The 24,463-nt window shown below is 42.6% G+C and overlaps 1 protein-coding gene and 1 non-coding gene across 3 annotated transcripts in view; one reads left to right on the top strand and one right to left on the bottom strand.

Moving 5' to 3' along the window:
* Nucleotides 1-24,463, top strand: part of PPP1R13B (protein phosphatase 1 regulatory subunit 13B) — a 91,556-nt gene that overhangs the window by 7,892 nt on the left and 59,201 nt on the right. The gene's annotated exons all lie outside the window — the stretch shown is intronic.
* LOC116592082 lies at nt 17,149-17,294 on the bottom strand. The gene has a single exon (XR_004286290.1). It is a non-coding gene; the product is annotated as a U4 spliceosomal RNA (small nuclear RNA).

The following is a 24,463-nucleotide window of genomic DNA, read 5'->3' as shown; positions in this document are numbered from 1 at the left end:
TGCTGCAAATGTAGCTGTATGATTGTTCTTACTAACTGGTAAGCAAAATCTACTGTTACTGGATTTTGTAAAATGAAAATCTTTGCATGGTGACATGTAGAACAATAAAAGACTGGGAAAATGAGGTTGTTTTAAAATTAATGATTAGTGTATAGTTCAGTACAGGATCTTGCTAGTACTGTTTTTAGTATGGCTACAGAAAATGTTAACTGAAGTTTTGGCAGAATCATGATTTATTTATTTATTTATTTATTTAAGCATTATTATTATTATTATTTTTTTAATTTATTTGACAGACAGAGACCACAAGTAGGCAGAGAGGCAGACAGAGAGAGAGAGAGAGAGGAGGAAGCAAGCTCCCCACCGAGCAGAGAGCCCAACGTGGGGCTTGATCCCAGGATCCTGGGATCATGACCTGAGCCGAAGGCAGAGGCTTTAACCCACTGAGCCACCCAGGCGCCCCCAGAATCATGATTTAAAATATATGTCATGATTGTAATCATCCTAGCTCAGGCAGATGTAAAGGCCCTGTGGTAGGACCATACCCAGCATACTGGAGAAAGGAAAGGTGGCTGGAGCAGTGTGTGAGGGAGAGAGAGAGAGATAAAATCAGAAAGGTGATGGTGGTGGGGGAGTTGAGGATCTTGTAGGACTTTACAGTTTATTCATTTAGGCTTCTTTTTAAAAAAATTCTTGACATTTATTTGAGAAAGAGTGTGTGTGAGCAGGGGAAGGGGGAGAGAATCCCAAGCAGACTCCCTGCTGAGCTAGGGCCCTGACACAGGGCTTGATCTCAAGACCCTGAGATCATGACCTGAAATCAAGAGTCAGACGCTTAACCAACTGAGCCACCCAGGCAGCCCTCATATAGGCTATTTTAAAGACAGGAGTTATGATAAATTTCTACCAAAGGAAATGAAACAGTGATTTATTTTTTATATCATAAATAGTTCTGAGTAGTAGGCATTGCCTAGATGTAGCAGGTAGGAGTGTGGGTCTTGGTGTCAGTTGGCCTAAGTGTGGATTCTGTCATCACCATTCGGCTCTCTGACTTGGGTAAAGTTACCTGGACCTTCGGTTCTTAAACCAAGGGTAATAGCAACTTTGTAGGGTCGTCAGGAGGATCAGGTTGATTATTGCAGTGGAAGGGGCCTGTTGTGTAGTAGATGCTCTATAAATGGTAGTTATTCGTGGTAAGTTTTTTTTTTTCTGGGAAGTTTTCACCGTCTCTGCATTGGCCAGATATACCAATAGAGGTATGCAACCCAGTGCATCGTCTTCTTTTAAGCTATAATTTATATGCCATAAATTCACCTTGTAACCTGTACAGTTCAGGGGGTTTTAGCGTCATCATAAGGTTGTCCAACCATCAGCACTGCCTCCTTCAGAACACTTTGCCTGATGTGTCTTTGTGGTACTTGCCGTAGTTGCAGTGTTAAACACTCGTTCCTGTGACTGCTTAATGTCTCTTCTTGTCTTAGACTGTAAGGTTCATGAGGGCAGAAGCTGTCTTCTTTCTATGCCACTTACCACCAGCGCCTGTGCCAGGGACTGATCGCACAGTTGGCGTTCAGTGACAGTTTGTTGAATGAAAGAAGATGTGATGAGGAGAGTAGCATGGGACCCCGTGTGAAGAGGGTTGTGTGTGACACAGTGGGGTTCACATGTGATCCTGGGGGTCATCAAAGACCATCAGACATTCATAAAAAGCAGAATAGGGTGATCAGATTTGTTTGAAAGAGGGGTAATTCTGAAGCCGCAGAGAACGGACTGTGGAGTAAGGGAAATTAAAAAGAAGCAGGAAGAGCGGTTAGGAGACCAGTTGGTGCAAACCAGCTTTGACCTGCAGAAGAGAACGATCCAGTCAGTAGGTAAAACAGATCTGATGGACTGTGTGATTGCTTGTGCGTGCGCGTGTGTGGGAGAGTGTGTGCGGTTGAGAGGGGCAGGAAGGAAGCCCAGCGGCTGGTGTTGAGGATAACCGGTTTATTGCTTCTGCAGCCAGGCTTGTCTTTCCTTTAAGATAAAGGCCACTTGAGAAGGAATAGGTTTTCAGGGCTTAAGGGGACCATTGAGTTTTATTTTGGTTGTATGGAGCTTGAGAGGCCTGCTGTACCGAGAAAGAGGTTACTCTTAGATCTTAGGGTAAAATAAACACACCCAGTAAAAAAAAAAATCACTTGCCCAATATTAAGTGGTTTTTAATGCTGTGGTTTAGGCATTCTAGGTCGCTGCCTGGCATCTGTGGCATACCACACATATCGTGCCTTGTACTTGTCAGTCAGCCCCACCCTAAGTCCCCACTGGGCCCGCCAGAGCTTCCCGGGCCGGGGCTGGCCTGACCTCTTCCATCTTTGTGCTCTCAGCACCTGGAAGGCTTCCCATGCGCATGCACACTGTGTGTAGCAGTACGAGCTGTCTTTGCACTGATACTTTGGATCCTGCTTTCCACTCTAGGCTATGTTTACATTTCTAATGGCAGTCTTGAAAATAAAATTAGTAAGTAATAATCAACCTCACAAATGATCAACATATAGACAGAGATTTTTGTGGTGGACCTGGAAATGAGAAATGAGGTTTGGGCAAAATGTGAAGAAAGATGAAGAAAAATTTGACAATTTTAAGATTAACAAGAAAACAAACCGGACAGTAGGAACAAAGAGTGTTTTGTGATAGGAAATACATGTGAAACAGATAGCCTAGTGGTTATCATCTCAGACTCTTGAGCCCAGGTTTCACATTCTGGCTTTGCCACTTGTTAGTCCATGACTTCCGACAGATTATTTAACCTCTTCATGCTTATTTTCCTCTTTAAAATGAGTCTCATAACAGGATGTTTCAAAAAGCCATTGTGAGGATTGTCAAATGCTTAGAGCATTCTGTTAACAGACAGAATAAGTACTCAGTAAATGTTCTCTTAAGTTTTCTCTAGCAACCAGAAAGTTTCGTGGTGGGCAGGATTCAGTCAGAAAAGGACCCTAAGTGCATTTTATCCCACTAAGGTGGAATGCTTATGTTCTTCATGCTGAGAGAACATGGTAGTAATGGCAAAATCTATCAAGTTGCTAGGACAGAGAGAACGATTGGCTTGCTTTTCTTGGAAATTAAAGTTTACCTTCTCTTTCCAGTACCTTCTGTTTTCTATTTTTTTTTTTTTAAGATTTTTATTTATTTACTTGACAGACGGAAATCACAAGTAGTCAGAGAGAGAGATTAGAAGAAGCAGGCTCCCCGCCGAGCAGAGAGCTCAATATGGGGCTTGATCCCAGGACCCTGGGATCATGACCTGAGCCAAAGGCAGAGGCTTTAACCCACTGAGCCACCCAGGCGCCCCACCTTCTGTTTTCTAGACCACAGTTTAGAACCAGGATACGATTCAGTTCACTTGTGTTCTACCAGTGAGCTGAAAGTTACTCCCTTCTTTCTGGTTTGTACTTAGAGGGTACCTTCCAGGCCACCCCATATAAAATGCCCCTCCCTTTACTTTATTTCTCTTTATAGTACTTGTATCCCCTTGGCATTTATTTATGGCATTTGTGGGATGTCTTCATGCAGGCAGGGTTTTGTTTTCTTTTGTCACTGCAGTAGCCCCAGTGCTTGGGATGGGGCCTCCCCCAAGCATTCAGTAAGTACTTGTTTACTGAATGGCCTCAACAGGCATTTAGGGCAGTGCTTATATTGCTGGTTCTGTGCCAGGGCCAGGCACGGGCCTGCTCTCCTTGAGCTCCCAGTGGGGAACAGTCATGTAAACAAAAGTGTCATTCCAACAAGGTAAAAATCGTTAAGAGCGGTGGAGCACAGGGTACAGCAGAGCACAGCAGCAAAAGGAGTCCTCCCAACCTTGGGATGTCGGGGGAATTTCCAGAGAGGAGGTGATGTTTGCATGGAATTTCAAGGATGAGGGAGAGGGGTAGAGATGATGGGGAAAGGCTTTAGGTAGAGAGTTGAACACGTGCAAGTCATTGAGATCTGAGTCTGCGTGATGTGTTGGGGGAGATGGCCTGGAGAATGAGGCCAGTTGAAATGAGGGAGGCTAGAAAGGTGGATACAGGTCAGATTCAGAGGGCCATGTGTGACCTGCATAAAAGTTTGAACTTGATCCTAAGAAAGATATGAAACTGTTGTGGGTTTTTCAAAATTGTGGTAAAATATAATAACATAAAATTTACCAATTTAGCCATGTTTAAGCATGCAGTTCTGTGGCATTAAGTGCATTGACAGTGTTGAGCAACCGTCACCACCATCTGTCTCCAGAACGTACTCCTCTTCTCAAGATGAAACTACTGTTGCAGGACTTTGAGCCGAGTTGTAAAGTCCTTCACTCAAGTTCAAGTTGGTACTACGTGTGTAGAGCCTATGGGAGGACTCAGGTAGTTGAGGCAGAAAAGGGCCTCTGCTCAGTCAAAAGAGTCATGGAAGAATCTAGCACCGAAGCCAGTGTGTGGGAGACCCTCTTCAGGCCCTCCTGTACTCGTGTTGCACAACCCAGATTCACCTGGCTTCTCAGTCTTCAGACGCTGTATCTGAGGTTGCTGGGGGGAGTGCAGCTGCAGGCAGTCTGCTGGGAACCACAGAAAGACCCACTTTAAGCACAACCTATGGTTGTGGTCTGAGGGTGGGCAGCCTGACCTCCGTCAACACCGAAGATGATCACAATTACAGATTACAGATTACACACAGGGTGGTGGTTAAAGTTCCTCCTGATGACTGAGTCATCAAGAAAAGAGTAAATAATACCAGTGATGTAGACAGAGGCTGGGTACATTTTATGTGAGCTCTGTCCAGTAGAAACATAATGGGAGCCACAAGGTGTTTTTTAAATTTCTAATAGCATGTTAAAAAAGTGTAAAGAAACAAATATAACTCGCTATATCCAAAATTATGTAAGTGTGTAGTTAATATTAAAACCTTATTAGTGAGATACTTGACATTCCTTTTTCATACAGAGCCTCTCAAATTCAGAACATATTTTATACATCCAGCACATTTCATCTCAGACTAGTCACCTTTTAAAGTTCTCAGTAGCTCTGTGTCTGGCTGGCTGGTGTGGCCATTTCATGGACAGGCTTGGTTTCAGATTTGGCCTCAAAGGAACTGGACTCTCAGTTACTCAGAGAGTGCCATCATTCAAAACATACCTCAAGGATTATAGGTGGCTGGTGTTTCATTGTAATTTTTATTTACTAGTTTTTGGTTTTGTGTTTGAAGACTATTGAGAGGCAATATAGTGCAGGAGTTAGAGAGCATGGATTTGGGGGCGGACCGTCTGGCTCTACATTTCCTACCTGTGTGATCTTGGATGAGTTCCTTAATGTGTCTGTGTCTCAGTGTCCTCATCTGTAAAGTTGGGGTTGTTGCAGTACCCACCTCATCGGGCTTTGTGAGCACTACGTGAGCTGTTCTGTACAAAGATCGTCCGACAGTGCCTGGCATATGTGAAGCCGTATGGGTGTGTGCTGTTGTCCCCAAAATGTTCAATGATTTCGATGCAGTACATTTTAAAGACGTTCTTGGCTTTGGAGGCTGCTTAACTTCAGATAGGCATTTAACATCTTTCACAGTGAAGAAAAAAATGTGAATTGCAGTTTGGTGGGGATACTTTCTAATGATGTCTTTGAGTAACTCTCCTGTTGGCTGCAACATCGAGGGTGCTTAACAACCACAGAGATGGTGTCATCAATGATTAAAGAATTTTAGGATTGCAGTAAAAGTTAGGAAAATGTAAAGGGATGAATTTAGTACTGTTATAATTAAATTCTCTTGAAAATACTTCATGAACCGTACTATGGCTGGGGAGACTACCTAGTTCTAATTTTTTTCCCCTTGGTCTTTTGCAACACTGGATTATTTTGAGAGTTTTACCTTATTGCTATTATTTGTAAGTAGAGTGGAAGGGTAACAAAAGTAAAACCAAAATATGAGAAGATAGTTATGTAGAAAGTCGAAGGCATTTAAGAGGAGGTCCTTTATCGCCTTCTAGAGTAAAGCACAACTGGAAACATAACCAAATTATGGTTTGGGTATTTAAATGTCAAGTTCCTGGCATAGAAGAAAACAGTGCCTGATGAGGGGGTTCCTTAATCACCGCAGTTTTCATCTGCCTTCCCAGTCAGTGGGACAGTTAAGCAGATTCTCTCCATTTAGAACACAGTCAGTCTACGCATATCCTGGCTCCCGTATCCATTCGCCACTCCTCTCCACCGCAGACTCCTTTGTCTCAGCCTCCATGTTGCTTCCTTTGGGAAGTATGTCCTGGCGCTGGCATCTGGATCAGGCGGTCCTTCCGTGGGATGTCATGGCGCTCCGCAGTTTCCCACTGCAGTTTCCTGCTGTCTGTCTCTTTCAGCTCCAAGTTCAGTGACAGTGGAGACGTTGACTACATGTGCCCTGAGCTTGGCCCAGGGCCAGGTTGGGCTATGTAAAATGTGCTAAATGAATGAGTGATTCTGTAAACGTGTCCAATTTGTGTTCTTTACAAAGTAGCACTTTGCTTCACAAGATGGGATTTGGCTTCTTGTGCCTCTTCTGCTGCAGTGTTTTATGGTAAAACAAGCCAACCTGAGAGCCTAATTCTAATGTCTTTATGTGGTTGTTGGCCTCACGAATTAAATCCTCAGATATCATTGTTAATAGAAAATACCATATGGTCCAGCCGGTGTCTCATATTCCTTTTGGGGAGTTGCTAGTAATTAGATTCTAAAGCTTATATGGGGTAACTGGGAGGAGAAAATGGGATATTTTAATTTTTTAAAAGATTTTATTTATTTGACAGAGAGATCACAAGAAGGCAGAGAGGCAGGCAGAGGGGGAGGGAGAAGCAGGCTCCCTGTGGACACGGGGCTCGATCCCAGGACCCTGAGATCATGACCTGAGCCGAAGGCAGAGACTCAACCCACTGAGCCACCCAGGTGCCCCGAAAATGGAGTATTTTTATAGTAGCAGTAATAGTAGGTGCTCATGCTTTTGGTAGTAAAGTCAAAGTAGCTATGTTCTATGACTAAATTTAATGGAAAAATGAACTTTTGTTTTTACTTTGCCTGCTTTTTTATTATGTAAAAACTGTTATTAAAGTCGTCTAATCTGAAGTTCTATGGCTAATGATACATAGAAGAACCTGTTTCTAGCAGTTTATGAGATATTGGCTAATAGAGGAGAAATCTGGTGCTGGAGTTTACCAAGATCAAAATTCTGCACTGCTGTGGAGTCAGACAGGACAAGACTATAAACTCAGGATTCTCAGTTTTTCCAGACTCAAACTGACAGGTAGATCTTTGCAAAATTTCACTGCTTTCATATCTTTTCTCCTCCCCCAGTAATACCTAGCATAATCTACACTGAAGTGCTTTAGACTTCTGTTTCGAAAATTTCAGTTTCTTGTGGGTTGAAGCCTTACTTGTTCATGGTCTCTGTTACTATAAAGTAGGAAGGGGTCAGACAAGTAACTTCCCTAGTGCTGACTCCTCACGATGTGAGCTTAGAGCTGAGTTAGAGGGCGTATGAAAGGGAAGCTCCTAGAGGAGCAGGTGGGCTCTGAGCCTGAGTTGCACATGAGTTCTGAGAATGAGAGAGGCCAGGGGACCACGGCGAGAGTTGGGGGCAGTTCTCTGCTGGTGTTGGGCCTGTACTTTCAACAGGTTCGGTTGTGTCCCATTGTATGCCAGGGCTCTGTGAAGGATCTGAGTGATACAGTAGGGAAGCTAACATTGTACAAAACAAGTGACGCTCAGCAGATAATTATACACCAAATAGTAACCTTTATTATTTGCTGACACAGTGCTAGGCACTACACACTTAGAAAAATTGATTTGCTGTCTACAGGGGGGTTCATAGTCCAGCTAATGGAAACTCGCAGAACAGTTAGGCCGTGGAGCAGGACTGTGAGTACGCAGACTGTCCCATCAGGCCTGGTTTTGACCCTGAGCCTACAACTCACTGGTTGTACGACCTTAGGCAGGTTATATAACCTGTGGGAGCTTATCTACTCATTTGTAAAAGGAAAGGAACAATGCCTGTCTCTAAATAAATTATGCTATAGCCATGTAGAGAAAATAATATATAACCTTAAAAAAGAGTGAAGTAGAACTGTGTATATTCTTATGGGAAAATGCCCAGAATATAGTGCTGGCTGAAAACCCAACATTCTGCTTACTGTGGTCTTACTGTAAGAACAGAAGAAAAGAGTTTCCTGGTGTCGAAAACATCTGAATGGATAAATACCAGTTGTTTCAAGTGCAGGTGATTAGGACTATTTTTTATTTCCTCTATTGTTAGACTCACAAAAAATTATATGTTATTTTGCCACCCCCAAAATAATAAAAATAATTTAAAAAAGAACAAAACCTCTTGCCAGGATTCTGGCAGGCTTGAATGATATGCATGGAGAATGCATGAGCTCTGACACATACTGTCGGGAAGTAGGTGCCATTACTGTTACTGGTAGACGTGGCAGCTAAGGACGAAGAAGACAGCAGAATGCTTGAAGGTTAAATTTGCGTTCTACAGTTTGAATTGCCAAGGTCAGTTGATTCCTCCGGGTAGGATCTTGGTTATCCTGTGGAGCCCACATCTGGGGACCAGAGTCGTTGTGATCCATGACCCCTTGCTGTCCTTGGGTGAAAGAGCCAAGACCTGCAGCTGGACGAGGGTACGAAGTGCCTGTGAGTCCCTCTCTGTCCATCCTTCCCTCATCCTCCCTTGAGAAGAAGACCGTTGTCCTCCATTTCTCGAAGGCAGGGACAGGTGGCCTGCCAAGTTGTGAAGCCTGTTCCAGAAGAAACCTGGGATTTTCATGCATGGGCAGTGTGCTGTGGGAGGCTTTTGGAGTCATCCCTGGGTTTGGAATCAGACGTGGAGCAAGCTATCAAGCCTCACTTGGACCCTGTTTCATTTGTAAAATGGGGTTAATGCACCCGCCTCTTTCACTTGCATGTCATAAATGGTTCTTTTTTTTTTTTTTTAAAGATTTTATTTATTTATTTGACAGAGAGAGATCACAAGTAGATGGAGAGGCAGGCAGAGAGAGAGAGAGAGAGAGAGAAGCAGGCTCCCTGCCGAGCAGAAAGCCCGATGCGGGACTCTACCCCAGGACCCTGAGATCATGACCTGAGCCGAAGGCAGCGGCTTAACCCACTGAGCCACTCAGGCGCCCTCATAAATCGTTCTTTTCCTTGACCCTCTTGGTGAAGGATAGGACAATCCTTTTTTTTTTTTTTTTTTTAAAGTTTCTTTCTTTCTTTTTTTTTTTTTTTTTTAAGATTTTATTTATTTATTTGACAGAGAGAGATCACAAGCAGGTAGAGAGGCAGGCAGAGAGAGAGAGGGGGAAGCAGGCTCCCCGCTGAGCAGAGAGCCCGATGCGGGACTCGATCCCAGGACCCTGAGATCATGACCCGAGCCGAAGGCAGAGGCTTAACCCTCTGAGCCACCCAGGTGCCCCTTTTTTATTTTTTTGGAGGTAGAATTGGTAGGTCATCTTATAAGGTTTACTTTTCATCTTGCCAGTAAAATAGATAGTTGGAATGAATCTTACTGGGAAAAATAATCTATTCTGTGGGGTTTTATTTTCTCTTTAGATCTGATTTTTTTACAATTTTTTTTTAAGATTTTATTTATTTGACAGAGAGAGATACAGAGAGAGAGAGAACACAGATGGGGGTGGGGGGGTTTGTGGGAGAGGGAGAAGCAGGCCTCCCGCCGAGCAGGGAGCTCCATGTGGGCCTCTATCCCAGGATCCTGGGATCATGACCTGAGCCACCCAGGCGCCCTCTTTAGACCTGATTTTTAAAAGATTTGTTGCTTTGTGGTACTTGTCTCTTGGGATTTTGTTGTGTATTAAACAATGTACTTTTTCTTAGGAATGACTTATGTTGGGTGCCTATACATCCAGATATGCAAGGGAAGGTCTTGGTTTTTGTCTGTTGTCCTGGTTGTCTGTCTTATTAGCTCCTTTTTTCACTCAGAGTGGCCATGTTTGGTTCTTACTTATATGGTTACCTCAGTTACATCCCAGTTGAGTCCTTGGACTTATTTATTTATTTATAAAGGTTTTTTTTTTTTTTTAAGATTTTATTTATTTGACAGAGAGAGATTACAAGGAGGCAGAGAGGCGGGAAGCAGGCTCCCTGCTGAGCAGAGAGTCCAATGTGGGGCTCGATCCCAGGATCCTGGGATTATGACCTGAGCTGAAGGCAGAGGCTTAACCCACTGAGCCACCCAGGCACCCCTGTTTATAAAGATTTTCATTTATTTATTTGACAGAGAGACACAGCAAGAGAGGGAGCACAAGCAGGGAAAGTGGGAGCGGGAGAGTGCCGAGCAGGGAGCTGATGCCCGATGTGGGGCTTGCCTGACCTGAGCCGAAGGCAGATGCTTAACAACTGAGCCACCCAGGTGGCCCAGATTATTTTTAACAAAATCATGTCACTTAGCTTACATTTTCCAGGATCTCATTGATATTTAGGGAGCCCTCTTGTAATATTTTCAAGGTGTATTACAGGTCTGTTTTGTGATCAGCTACCCTTTATAGTTTGCATTTGATTATGTATTCCTATGTGTTGATTTTATTTCATGGTTCTCTTTTGTGACTTAATTTTAGTTGATTTCTACAATTTTATAAGTTCTAGGCGTTTTCCTAACCTTTTTAGTGCCCAGAATTGGTATCAGGTATTTAAATAAGAGAGGGAGGAAATTAGATTTGAGAGAATGTTGTATGTCAGACTTCTTACTGGACATTTTTCAGACCTTGTCATTTAATATTATGTAACCGCTGTAATGATGACGACAACAACAAACAGTAGCGTGAGATCAAGCGCGGAGAGGGAGGCAGCCTGCTGAGCTGAGAGTCAGGAGAGCTGATTTCGGTCTTGGTTTTGTTACTCATAAGATTTATTAACCTAACAAATTAGTTCCTTCCCTGGGCTTCTGCTTCCTCATCCGTAAAATGGGAAAGAGTGGTGGTTAGATGATGTTCCTTCTGGCTCTAAGATTTGATGACTGATCTTTATGATGCCTTAAATGTGAATCTCTCAACATGCCCCTTTTAGTTAAATGCTTACGAAAGGATTAAGAAGCAAGTGGTCACTTAATCTAAAATAACTCAAATTACCACAAAAATTTTTGATCTTTTCTTTTTTCCCCAAACAACTTTAGTGACTGTGGAAGAAAAAAATATGAGGCCCTTATGTACTGTCGTCTCAGATTTGCAGCTTAAAATCTCTGCTTTTAGTAGGACTAATATGAATGTTACCTTAGAGAAACACTGTTTTATTTTGTGTTAAAATATGGATCCTTGTGAGAACATCCCGAGTGCTCAGCCAACAGTAATACATGGGCTGTTTTTGAGATCAGAGGGGAAAGAAAACTGTTCTGTGGTGGTATGGGCAGAGGGTAAAGGTGGTCTGTCAACCTGAACTCCTTTTTCCCTCCTCTTTGATAGAAACAGCCAGAGTTTTCAACTTGGTCCGGAGCTGAGACTCCCCCATGTTTGCCAAACGGAGCTGTTGTGGTTCTTGACCCTACGGGATGGGGGGAGCCGAGAGGCGTTCTCCTAATGGAAGACCCCTGCTTCTCCTGCCTGGTGATGTGTTGGCCCTGAAGTCGCCTTCTTGCTGACCTTTCCTCCCTCCGCACCTGCCCTGGTGCTTCTGTTTTAGGGTTAAGCCCTCTGTGCCTGCTTGCCCCCAGAGGGGAGCTGGTCGTGGCCGGGAGCCCCGCGGTGTGGTGGAGCGAGCAGGGCTTCGGAGCCAGTCAGACCTGCGTTCACAGGCGGTCTCCGCTACCGGGCAACTCGGGTGCCTTGGAGGAGAGCCTAGCACTTGCTCTTTCTTCTCATCTTTCTGAGTAGTGGATTTTCAGGTTTACCAAATATCAAACTAACACTTCGATTTTTTTCCTTTTTTTGACGAGTTGATGAGTACGGAACCTCTCTCTACCTCAGGCTTCTCGTTTGTAAAATGATAATCATTTTAGTAATTAAGGTCATTTTGGTTGCAAGTGGCAAAAACTCAACTCTTGCTTTCAGCATCTTAGAAAAGAGGGGCTTTATCGGACAGACCTGATGGGAGCGCTGAGCCGCTGACCTGGCACAGGCCTCCCTGCCGTGGCGCAGCCTCTGTCTCCTGCCGGCCACATCCGTTCTGACAGCAGATCTTGTCAGAGCACCTTGCCAGTCCGCCAGCTCCTGTTCTGTACCACCTCCACGACGATCACCGTCTGCTGGATTCTGACGTTTGCCTCCCGAGCGGCCGTCTTGGTTCTTGGTTCTGCGCTCTTTCCCCTCCGCGTGTTGTCAGCAGGGCAGCCAGGGTGAGCCTGCGAGTCGTTATGGTAAAACACGCCCCGTGGTAGCTTCCAGCTCTCTGAGCTCGTTGTGATCTTCCTCTGAGCAAAAGCCTATTAGTGGTTTACCTGTGCTCCTCCACTCTCCTCACTTTGATTTCTCTGCTCCAGCCAAGCTGACCCCTCGATCCAGAACCTTACCAAGCGTTCCTTCCGCCCTGGGGCTTGTGCGCTCTTTCCTCTGCCTGATTGCTCTTCCTTCAGCTTTCTGCCGGCTTAGGACTCCCTCACCCTCAGGGAGGCCTTCTCTAACACCTTATTAAAATTGTCCTTTTCCCTATCTCCTTTGGCTATTTTGTTTCTTCATAGGGTATATCACAGCCATACTATATTTTAGATCTACTTATTTTGTCTCCGTCCCCAGACTATAATCAGATCCCCCACAAAGTGCAGGAACCCTGTCTGCTTTGTCAGCACTGAATCTCCAGCATGAAGTGGGTGCTCAGTGATACTTGTGGAATAAAAAACATTTTCTGTCGTGTTTTCCTTCATTGAGCCCACAGTGGCAAGAGAGATGGGCATGTAAAATGACTGTGCTCCCTGGAAACTTTCCCAGGTGTGGGCCCCAGAGAGGAGGGGAGGGAATTGCCATCTGAAAACTATCGCAGTTGTGAGATTGAGTCCCACATCCATGACCAGCATGGAGCCTGCTTAAGACACTCTCTCTTCTCCAGTGCCTCACCCACCCCATCTAGGGGGAAAAAATGGTGTATGATTGTCTAGTAGGTGCTGAGAGAGTGCTCATTCTTTTCCCTTTTTGAAAATTCGTGACTTCCTGACAATATTAACATTCAGAAATTGAGTCATTCTCCAAAATAGAAGTTATTGATATTGTTTGGAAAGGTAAAAATTATAGTCCTGTAATAAGAAAACTCCTGCGCAGCCTGATGTTTTTAGTGAGTGATAGAATACACAATTCTGTCTTCAAAAGGAATGCTGTTGAAATTTTGCAAATTGTCCTCGTGTTTTTGTAAATGCTCTTCTGGTATCTAAGCAGACCCAAACCTCAGTGAATCGTCATGATCCACATCTTTATGAACCCATGCCAGGTTCATAAAAGAGGTGAATTCATATGAGTGCCAAGGCATCAAAGTTTTCCTTTTAGCCTTTATTTAGTAAGTGTTTTTTTTTTTTTGGCCTGGAGGCAGTTCAGGCTGTTGTTAAAACCCAATTCATATTGGGTTTTACAATGAATCTCTACAATTCACCCTGAAGTTCATACTTAATAATGTTTTGCTTTTCAAAGGTACATGTAAATTATATGTATGAAGTGAATTCTTCCATTATAAAGAGTAGTTGGAGTTTATGTTCTTATCTGATAACTTTTGGATAAAGATTGTTTCCTACACTTTCATCAAGATGAAGAACTCGAAAAGTGTGTGTGTGTGTAAGTGTTCATGAATTTTAGCACTGTCTTATTCTTGAACTATTAGAGTAGAAACTTAAGCTTTGGAGTCAGACATTCCTGGGTCAGACATTCTGGCACTTCTTAGTAATGTGTCCTTGGGCAATCCTTTGTTCTGTCTGCAGCGGCAGGATCATCTTAGCACCCTGCTCTCTAGGTCTGTTGGGAGAATCGCATGATATAATATGGGTAAACAAATGGTGTGTCCATGAACATAGTAAGCATGGAAATAATAGCTGTTCTTATTATCAATAAATTGTTGAAGTCTTGTATGTTAAATATCTTGTTATAAACCTTATTCTCATTTTAAGCATCTAAAATAAGTCAATATCAAAAATTTGTGTACCATCTGCTGGCTAATTGAACATAAAGTAAGTAAATAATCAATACTACCGCGCCTGGCTGACAGTCAGAAGAGCATGCAACTCTTGATCTCAAGGTCATGAGTACAAACCCCAGATTGCGTATAGAGATGACATAGATAGATAAACAAACTTTAAAATAGGTCAGTACTGGGGCACCTGGGTGGCTCAGTTGGTTGAGTGTCTGCCTTTGGCTCAGATCATGATCCCAAGGTCCTGGGATCGAGCCCCACATAGGGCTCCCTGCTCTGCGGGGAACCTTCTTCTCCGTTCCCTTCTGCCTGCTGTTCCCCCTACTTGTTCTCTCTCTGTCAAATAAATTAATTAAAAACAAAACAAAAAAAATAGGTCAGTACTTGAGGGGCACATGGGTGTCTCAGTTAGGTGTTCACCTCTTGATTTCAGCTTAGGTCATGGTCTCAGGGTCATGAGATGAGCCCCATGTCAGGCTCAGTGCTCACCAGGGAGTCTGCTTGAAATTCTCTCTCTCCCCCTCCACTGTGTGTGTGTGTGTGTGTGTGTGTGTGTGTGTGTGTGTTTGAAAAAATAAATCTTTTTTTTTTTTTAAGATTTTATTTATTTATTTGACAGACCGAGATCACAAGTAGGCAGAGAGGCAGGCAGAGAGAGAGTTGGAGGTAGGTTCCCTGCTGAACAGAGAGCCCGATGTGGGGCTCGATCCCAGAACCCTGGGATCATGACCTGAGCTGAAGGCAGAGGCTTAACCCACTGAGCCACCCAGGCTCCCCAAAAAGTAAAGCTTTTAAACAATATTTTGAAATACTAGTAGAATTTGAAAAAAGAAAATGTGTAGCTCTGTGTGTGTACCCTACTTCCAACAAGCAATTTTTCTAAACATAAAATATGAGCAAGGCATTTATTGTGAAAACTTAAAATGTTGAGGTTTCACTTTTTAAAGTTGTTAACAAAGCTTCAGCGGTCTTTTTTATGACAAGCTTTATATAGAGATTAGTAAATTAAGTTTAGTTGTCCTTTTCATAGTGATTTCTAGGTTCTGGTTACAGTTGTTATTGAACAGTGCTAACACTGAACTTTTCTTCCTTGGAACTCACCAAATTAGGTGAAACTTTATCTACCGTCTCACTGTGCTGTGACAACGGTGGTCTGTCTTGTCTCATTAGGACGTCTTATCATGGCTCATGTCATTACTGCCTGGATTTAGATTCCACAGAGCCCAAGGGACATCTATTTAAGTATTTTTCCTTTGTAAATGGCATAATCTCTAGGCAGTGGGACTTTTGTTTTCCACACTTCACTTTTGCTTAGTTTTCTTAAGGTGAGAAGAAACATTTCGAGAATGGTAACTCAGAGCATTATAAGCAAATTCAAAGTAGGATCGTGGGATTCAAGAGCTGGCTCAAACCTGAAAGAGAAAATGGATAGTTATTTGTAAAAGGATAGGAGTATTATTAGACTTGTGTTTCCTTCGTAATCTGTATTCTGATTTTATATTATGAGATGAATAGAATTGACTGTGGTACATCTATACACATGATTATATTAAAGTGTTCTTCAGAGACCTTATTTTGCTAAGTATCTTTGTTTTAAGCTTTTTTTTCCCTATTAACAAAAGAATTAGTACTTTTGATAATGATTTGAAAAAATTTATACAAATATAAATGTTTATTAGTCAAGAAAAGAAAAATCATACAGGGAGATAATGTGTTTATTTAAAGTTATTTCCATTGGTAAAAATATTTTACTGATTGTATAGGTTATATAGGTTGGATAATTGGCATAGCTAGATATGTTTTCCCCCCTTAAATAGCAACTAGACTGATATATAATTCACATACAATAAAATTCACCCTTTTATTTATTTATTTATTTATTTAAAGATTTTATTTATTTATCAGAGAGAGAGAGGGGGAGAGAGCGAGCACAGGCAGACAGAATGGCAGGCAGAGGCAGAGGGAGAAGCAGGCTCCCTGCCGAGCAAGGAGCCCGATGTGGGACTCGATTCCAGGACGCTGGGATCATGACCTGAGCCGAAGGCAGCTGCTTAACCAACTGAGCCACCCAGGCGTCCCTAAAATTCACCCTTTTAAAGTATACAATTCATTGGTTTTAATACATTCACAGAATTAGGTAGCCATCATCATGCCTAATTTGAGCACATTCTCATTGCCTCAGAAAGAAGAAAGTCTGTACCCCTTAGCAGTCCCTCCCCATTTCTCACTGCCCCCCTCCAGCCCCAGGCAAGCACACAGTTGTCCTTTATGCCTCTGTAGAGTTGCCTAGTCTGGACACCTCATGTAAATAAAATCACTTGTGTGATTTTTGTATGTGGTTGCATCCACTTGGCATTATATTTCTAAAGTTGATGCATGTTGTAGCACTCTCTGCATACCGTTTTATGCCCGAGCAATGTTCCATTCTATAACTACATTGCATTGGCTTAATCATTCTTCATTCTGGGCTGTTTACACTGTGTGGCTGTTGTGAATAAAGCTACTGTAAACATTCCTGTTCAAGTTTTTGTGTAAGACAGTTTTTAATTCTGTTGGATATGTACCTAGGAGTAGATAGATATGTTTTAAGAAATACATATAAGAATGTATTTTCTTGAACTTTACAAAGCAATATAGAGATGGAAGAAATTGTATTCTGAAAATTTAGGGTATACCTAATTTAAACTTCTGAAAGCTTAAGAAAATTTAGTTAGAACATTTACATGGTTTTAACCAGATACTCTATACAGTTAGTTGATTAATTAGGGGGAAAAAATGCATGATTCTTTGTTCTGGTTCCCTTATATAATAATTGCATTTCAGATAGATTCAAATACAAACAATAGGTAAAACATAGTTAATTGAGAAAATATTAAATAATGGGGCGTAGGGGTGCCTGGGTGGCTCAGTGGGTTAAGCCTCTGCCTTCAGCTCAGGTCATGATCCCGGGGACCTGGGATTGAGGCCCGCATCAGGCTCTCTGTTCAGCAGGGAGCCTGCTTCCTCCTCTCTCTCTCTCTGCCTGCCTCTCTGTCTACTTGTGATCTTTCTCTCTGTGAAATAAATAAATAAAATCTTAAAATAAATAAATAATGGGGAATATATTTTAAGTAGGAAGGTATTTATGAAAACATTTGCTCTTTCCTTCTGTATTTTAATTAGCAATAATCGCGCCTCGGATAAACCTCATTGGCTACAATACTGCCACTGCGCAAAGCTCCTTCTGTATTTTATAGCAAGCCGTTTGAAGTCGTGGTTCAGAGCAGAACTTGAGAGTCAAACCAGGGTCACTTCTCACCCTGGTATTAATTAGCTCAGTGATCTTGGACAAGTTATTTAACCTCTGCACACCTCGTTGCCTTATTCTGTAAAATGAAGGGTGGTATCTGTCTTGCAGAGTTGGTGTGAGAATTGAGAATGTGTGAAGTGCATATCAGAGCCTGTTAATAAGCACCGATAAATGGTGATGGCAGTAGGACAGTGAGTGTTCATGTAGTTGGGTGTTGTGAGGCCCTGAGAGCAGTATCTTTTAATCTTCTTCGACCCTGACCCATCTTTGACCATGACCCAACAGTACCTCTTGTAAGATAACCCAGTCTTACACACACACACACACGCACACATCTCTCTGTGTAAATATATATAGTTGGAAGTTTAGGGGACCACACTTACCTTACCATGTGTAGTGTACTGTTTCACTTTGTATTTTATGCTAATAGACTTCGTTGTTGTTGTTTTTTTTTTTTTTTTAGAAAAATTGAGCCCCAGCAGTTTCCTGTATTATTTTTTTTTTACAGTTTGCATTTATTTATTTGAAAGAGAGAGTGCATGTGCGCAGAATGCAAGCTGAGGGGAGGGAAAGAGGGAGTGGGAAAAGCAGACTCCCATTTGAGCCTGATGAAGGGCTCGATCGCAGGACCCTGAGATCATGACGTGAGATGAAGGCAGAGGCTCAATTGACGGACACACCCAGGCGCCCAAGTTTTCCCTGTTATTACTATCTTGCTTTAATGTGCTACATTTGTTACAATTGATGAACTCATGCTGAAAAATTATTTTTAACTAAAGACCATAGTTCACATACAGTTCACTCTTTGTATCATATAGTTGTGTGGATTTGGACAAATGTTAATGTTATCTCTCCGCCATTACCATATCATATGGAGTATTTTCACTGCCTTAGAAACCCTTTATGCTCTGCTTATTCATCCCTCCCTGTCCCCAAAACCCCTGGCAACCACTGATCTTTTTACTGTTTCCATAGTTTCTGCTCTTCCAGAACTGTCATATAGTTGGAACCGTACAGTGTGTAGCCTTTTCACACTGGTGGTTTTCACTTAGCAGTATGATTTAAGAGTCCTCTGTTTCTTTTTGTGATTTGATACCTCATTTCTTTTTATTGCTCAATAATATTCCATCATCTGGATGAACCACTGTTCCTTTACCCATTCACCTACTGAAGGACATCCTGGTGGCTTCCAAGTTTGGACTGTTATGAATAAAGCTGCTATACACGTTCCTGTGTAGGTTTTTGTATGTAAGTTTCAAACTCATTTGGGTAAACACCAGGGAGCTCCACTGCTGAATCATATGGTAAGAGTGTGTTTAGTTCCGTAAGAAACGGCCAGGCCGCCTTCCAGAGTGGCTGCATCATTTCACATTCCCACCAGTGAGCTCTTGTTCTGCCTCCTCACGGCATTTAGTGCTGGCAGCGTGCTGGGGGGTGGCCTTTCTAGTTAGGTGCATGGTGCCATTATTGTTTGAATGTGGAGTTCCCTAGTGATCCGTGACGTTGAGCATCTTTTCTGCTTGTTTGCCATCTGTATGTCTTAATTGATCTTTTAGGATCTTTTGTCCATATATATTTTTAAGATTTTTAAATTTATTTATTTGACAGAGAGATCACAAGTAGACAGAGAGGCAGGCAGAGAGCCGGGGGGAGCAGGCTCCCTGCTGAGCAGAAAGCCTGACGCGGGACTCGATCCCAGGACCCTGAGCTTAACCCACTGAGTCACCCAGACGCCCCTCTTTTGTCCATATTTTGATTGATTTGTTTTCTTATTATCAAGTTATAAGGATTCTTTGTATATTTAGGATGTAAGCGCGTTATCAGATATGTATTTTGTAAATATTTTCTCCCAGTCCATGGCTTGTCATTTTGTTCTCTTAACACTGTTTTGTACTGTTCTGTTCTATTTCATTAAAAACCAAAAATGGCCCTTGAGGCGCTAATTGATCTTATGGCCTACTAGTGGGTCACAGCCTGTGGTTTGAAGATCTGTGTTTTTCTGCTTCCCTAATGTCCACATGGACAGTGTCAGTAAAGCAGCCGCCATTCTGGGCAACGAATCCTACACTTATCAGCAGGAGCTTAGAGCTGATACTGTCCTTGCCCTGTTGGGCCCTTAACCTCTTAACTAACTGAGCCACCCAGGTGCCCCTGGACATTTAACTTTGAATAGATGCTACTCAGATATTCAAATGTATCTGTCCTCTCAAGAGAGTTAAATATGTATCCTTGCAGTTTTATACTTCTCATTTATTAGAAAAAAAATTTCATTGCTCTCAAAAGGCCAGTTCTGTTTTTTTTTCCAAACTAATGCAAATCCCAGTTTTGGAAATTGAACTTAACATGATCTTTTTGAACTATTCCTCTGTTTTCTTTGGAGGTAATCTTACTCCTCCCAAATCTGAGAGGGTCAGGGAAGTCACTCCCTGATACTCTGCAGTGCCACCTTGTGGTAAGAGGGAAGCTTGAACGAAGGCCGCGGGTGCATCTCCAGGTTTGAGTGAAATCTGCCAAGGCGGTATCACGTGTACGTGTATAGGCTCTTGACTTTCATACTAGCATTTTTCAAAGTTTTTTTCCTTCTCTATGATGTCTGCTAACTCACTGATTAGAGCGGTAAACTATTGTCAGTCTCTTTCTGTAGAGACCTTGATGAGAAGGCAGGTGCCTACCCTTCATAACTCAACCTATTGAAAAACACTTTATATATAATTGGAGAAGTTTATTGAGTGCCTACTGTGATCTGAGCAGTGCTGCAGGCACTAGTGATGCCGCAGTAAACTAAAATTTCTGTTCTCAGGCAGCTGGTGTTCCAGTGGAAAGAGACATAAATATATAACATAGTTTAGGTGGTGGTGAGTGCTAGGAAGGAGAGTAAAAGCAGGATAGGAAAGGGACTGAGTGATAGAATAGTGTTGTGTTAGATAGATTGATTAGGGAAAACTTCTCTGATAAGGTGACATTGGAGCCGAGGCCCGAAAGAAGAGAATAATACAGCCATGCTAGTAGCTGAGGGGAAGCATGGTCTAGGTAGAGAACAGCAAGTACAAAGGCCCTGAGGCACGAATTGGCTTCCTCTGTTGGGAAGAACAGTGAAAATGTGTTCTTCCCCTGTGGCTGGAATAGGGCAGTGAAGGGGGAGGTGTGGTGAGAGGTAAGATCCAAGTGGTGTGTATATGATGCAGATCATGTAGGACCTTGGAGGCAAGATTTAGGACTTTAGATTTTATTCTGAGAAAAGTAGGAAAACACTTGAGGACATTGAAGGAGGTGATGTATCTATCGCAACAAAAAGGAGCAGTCAGAGTCTGGGTATACTTTAAAATTAGGGTCCACAGTGTTACTGATGTGTTGCTTGTGGAGGGTGAGAGAGAAGGGGGTCAAGGGCACCTCCCTGGTCTGTTTCATTTTATGTTCCTTCCTCTTTGTGAGTGGGCAGGGGACCCCTCGCATGTGTTTTTCAGTCTTTGAGAGGCTGATTTAGGGAAGTGGGATGAGACATTCAAGGGGAGGTCTTAGACTTAGTTTTCTCTATAGCCCTAATGTTTCTGAGATTCTTAACAGGTGAATTGGTGAACAGTGTTACAATATGTTAGGGTTAGAAGGGAGCAAAGGTTGATTCTCATACTGGGGCACATAGCCCACTGGAAAACTTGAAAGGGTCTTCTGATGTTCCTTTACCCTGACTCCAGCTGGTGCTTTCTGTGACTTTTATGAGCTACTTACTTGTAAGCTCCTGGGTGAGGTATTTATAACCTACAGTAGCTGCATTGTTGTGTAGCTCTTGTCATTTTATTCCTCCTGTTATCTTTGTTGTCTCTGCATTCCTTTTCCACTAGATATGAAAGTAGGTGGGGTTGGTGGGCTAAGGGATCTAAGGTTTTACCTGAGTGGGTGAGGGCCAGCAAATTCGGAGAAACGTCCTAAAGGGTATATTCTATCCGTATTGTCTCCTGAGCTGCTGGTGAGAAGCCATGGCCCAGAAAGGCAAGAGGGGGTGATTCTGCAGGCAGTCACAGCAAAAGCAGTGTGGTAGAACCAATGACAGAATTTCATTTATTTCAGGCTTCTTTGTATCACATAAGTAGAATTTCCCATTTCCTTTTCTGGATGTTTGTAGGTTTTTTTTCTTTTCTTTTCTTTTCTTTTTTTTAATTTTTTATTTTTTATAAACATATATTTTTATTCCCAGGGGTACAGGTATGTGAATCACCAGGTTTACACACTTCACAGCACTCACCAAAGCACATACCCTCCCCAATGTCCATAACCCCACCCCCTTCTCCCAACCCCCCTCCCCCCAGCAACCCTCAGTTTGTTTTGTGAGATTAAGAGTCACTTATGGTTTGTCTCCCTCCCAATCCCATCTTGTTTCATTGATTCTTCTCCTACCCACTTAAGCCCCCATGCTGCATCACCACTTCCTCATATCAGGGAGATCATATGATAGTTGTCTTTCTCTGCTTGACTTATTTCGCTAAGCATGATACGCTCTAGTTCCATCCATGTTGTCGCAAATGGCAAGATTTCATTTCTTTTGATGGCTGCATAGTATTCCATTGTGTATATATACCACATCTTCTTGATCCATTCATCTGTTGATGGACATCTAGGTTCTTTCCATAGTTTGGCTATTGTGGACATTGCTGCTATAAACATTCGGGTGCACGTGCCCCTTTGGATCACTACGTTTGTATCTTTAGGGTAAATACCCAATAGTGCAATTGCTGGGTCATAGGGCGGATGTTTGTAGTTTTGACATTTTCCTTTATTTGGGGGCATAATTTATATACCATAAAAATGAACAATTCAGTGATCTGTAGTAAATTTACAGAGTTGTGCCGCCATCACCACAGTCTAATTTTAGAACATTTCTGTCGCCCTAAAAATAAATTTTGTGCCTGTTTAAAATCTCTCCATTTTACCTAGCTTCTAACTCTGTGGGTTTATCTGTTACGGAGATTTCACATAAATGGAATCATATAATATGTGATTTTTTTGTGTAAGCATTGTTTTTTTCATAAGGCATAATACGATTAAGGTCCCTCCATTTTGCAGCCTGGTTAGGTCAGTACTTTGTTTCTTTTTATGGCGGAATAATATTCCATTGTACGATAATACCACGTTTATTGGCTGATGGACATTTGGATTGTGTACTCTTTTTTTTTAAGATTTTATTTATTTATTTGACAGAGATCACAAGTAGACAGGCAGGCAGAGAGAGAGGGGGAAGCAGGTCCCTGCTGAGCAGAGAGCTTGATGTGGGGCTTGATCCCAGGATCCCGAGATCATGACCTGAGCTGAATGCAGAGGCTTTAACTCACTGAGCCACCCAGGTGCCCCTGGATTGTTTACTTTTTTTTGGTTATTGTGAATAATGCTGCTTACGAACATTTCCACACAGGCCTTTGTATGGACATATGTTTTTATTCACTTAAGACCGGTATCTAGGAGAGGAATTTCTGGGTCAAATGATAGATCTATGTTTAACATTTTAAACTGAACAGACAGTTTCTCAAAATGGCTATACCAGTTTAATATTCCCATACTAGTGCATGAGAGTTTCAGTTTCTCCTCATCCTCAACACTGGTTATTACCTGACTTTTCCATTATAGGATAGTTCCTTTTTTGTTGTTAAGGATCATTTCTCCCCCAGCTTTACTGAGATACAATTGACATAGAATATTGCATCATTGTATAATGGACATGTAACGTTGTATAACATTGTATACAGTGTGATAATTTGATACATATGTATATTGCAGATAGTTCCTGTTTTATAATGTCTTATACATCCCTACTTTGTGCTTTGTTTGATTTCCTTAGACCAGGATCATCCTTTAAATACCAAGTTTGTAAACATTTTAAAGGATATATGTAGATGTATGTAGATATGTAAGTTTGTGGTTATTATTAGTGATTAGTTGGTTTTCTTTATGTAGCTCCAGTGTTCTTGAAAAGGGTGCAGTGGCCTCTCAGATTACTCACGACGGTTGTACAGTTACCTGCCTGCCAGCGCTGTCCTCATTGACTGAGCACGTTCATGAGGCCCCGTTGTATTCGGGCTCTGAGTGCCAGCACACGAGTCCTGCCGTCACTGGCCTTATGCATATTTCTGGGGGTTTTGATTAAAAAGAATACTAAGGGGCACCTGGGTGGCTCAGTAGATTAAGCCTCTGCCTTTGGCTCAGGTCATGATTCCAGGGACCTGGGATCAAGCCCTGCATTGGGCTCTCTGCTCAGCGGGAAGCCTGCTTCCCCTTCTCTCTCTGCCTACTTGTGATCTCTGTCCGTCAAATAAATAAATAAATAAATCTTTAAAAAAAGAGAGAGAGAAAAGAAATATACATGCAGCTTGATTTCAAAACCTGGCAATGGGTTACAAGTCACTCCCATGAGTCACAGTGTTCCAGTAGAGGATGTAATCAAGAAAACACCCATTATGTAGTGTAAGAACGCCGCACTGGAAGTAGCTGCAGTCTGTCATCAGCAGAATAGGAGGCTCTCGCTCAGGTTGGTTCAGGAAGGGCAAACATTGGTGTCGGGAAAACTTGCAAGAGGAGGCGGACGTGTGTGGGTGATTGAGAAGGGGAAGCAGGGCGCGCAGGGTCTGTGGGCCGTGGTCTGGGCTGAAGGGTGGTTGGGGCCAGTAGGTGTCCGGTCCTCACCTGCCGTGTGTGTTACAGCGCACAGTATGAAAACCTTGGCAGGTTTCTCTAAGTGTGGCTAACCAAATCTCTCTTTTTTAACTTACATATTTTACTTATTTATTTGACAGAGAGAGGGATCACAAGGGGATGGAACAGCAGGTGGGGTGGGGGTGGGGTGGGAAGCAGTCTCCCTGCTGAGCAGAGAGCCTGATGCGGGGCTCGATCCCAGAACCCTGAGATCATGACCTGAGTCGAACCTAGAGACTTAACCCACTGAGCCACCGAGGCGCCCCCGAAATCTCTGCTTTTCAGCATATGCATCTTTCAGGAAGGATAAGCTTTAACTTCTTTTTCTCTGTACTTGTTTTCTTTAAGTTTCCCAATCCTATTGCGTTTCTTCTTTCTGTCTTATAGTTATTATTAAGAGAAAAAAATAACACTACCTGTC

This window comes from Mustela erminea, chromosome 5 (genome assembly GCF_009829155.1).
Source record: "Mustela erminea isolate mMusErm1 chromosome 5, mMusErm1.Pri, whole genome shotgun sequence".
Lineage (NCBI taxonomy): Eukaryota > Metazoa > Chordata > Mammalia > Carnivora > Mustelidae > Mustela > Mustela erminea.
Note: the sequence above shows the minus strand (reverse complement) of the source record. Positions and strands in the feature narration are given on the sequence as shown.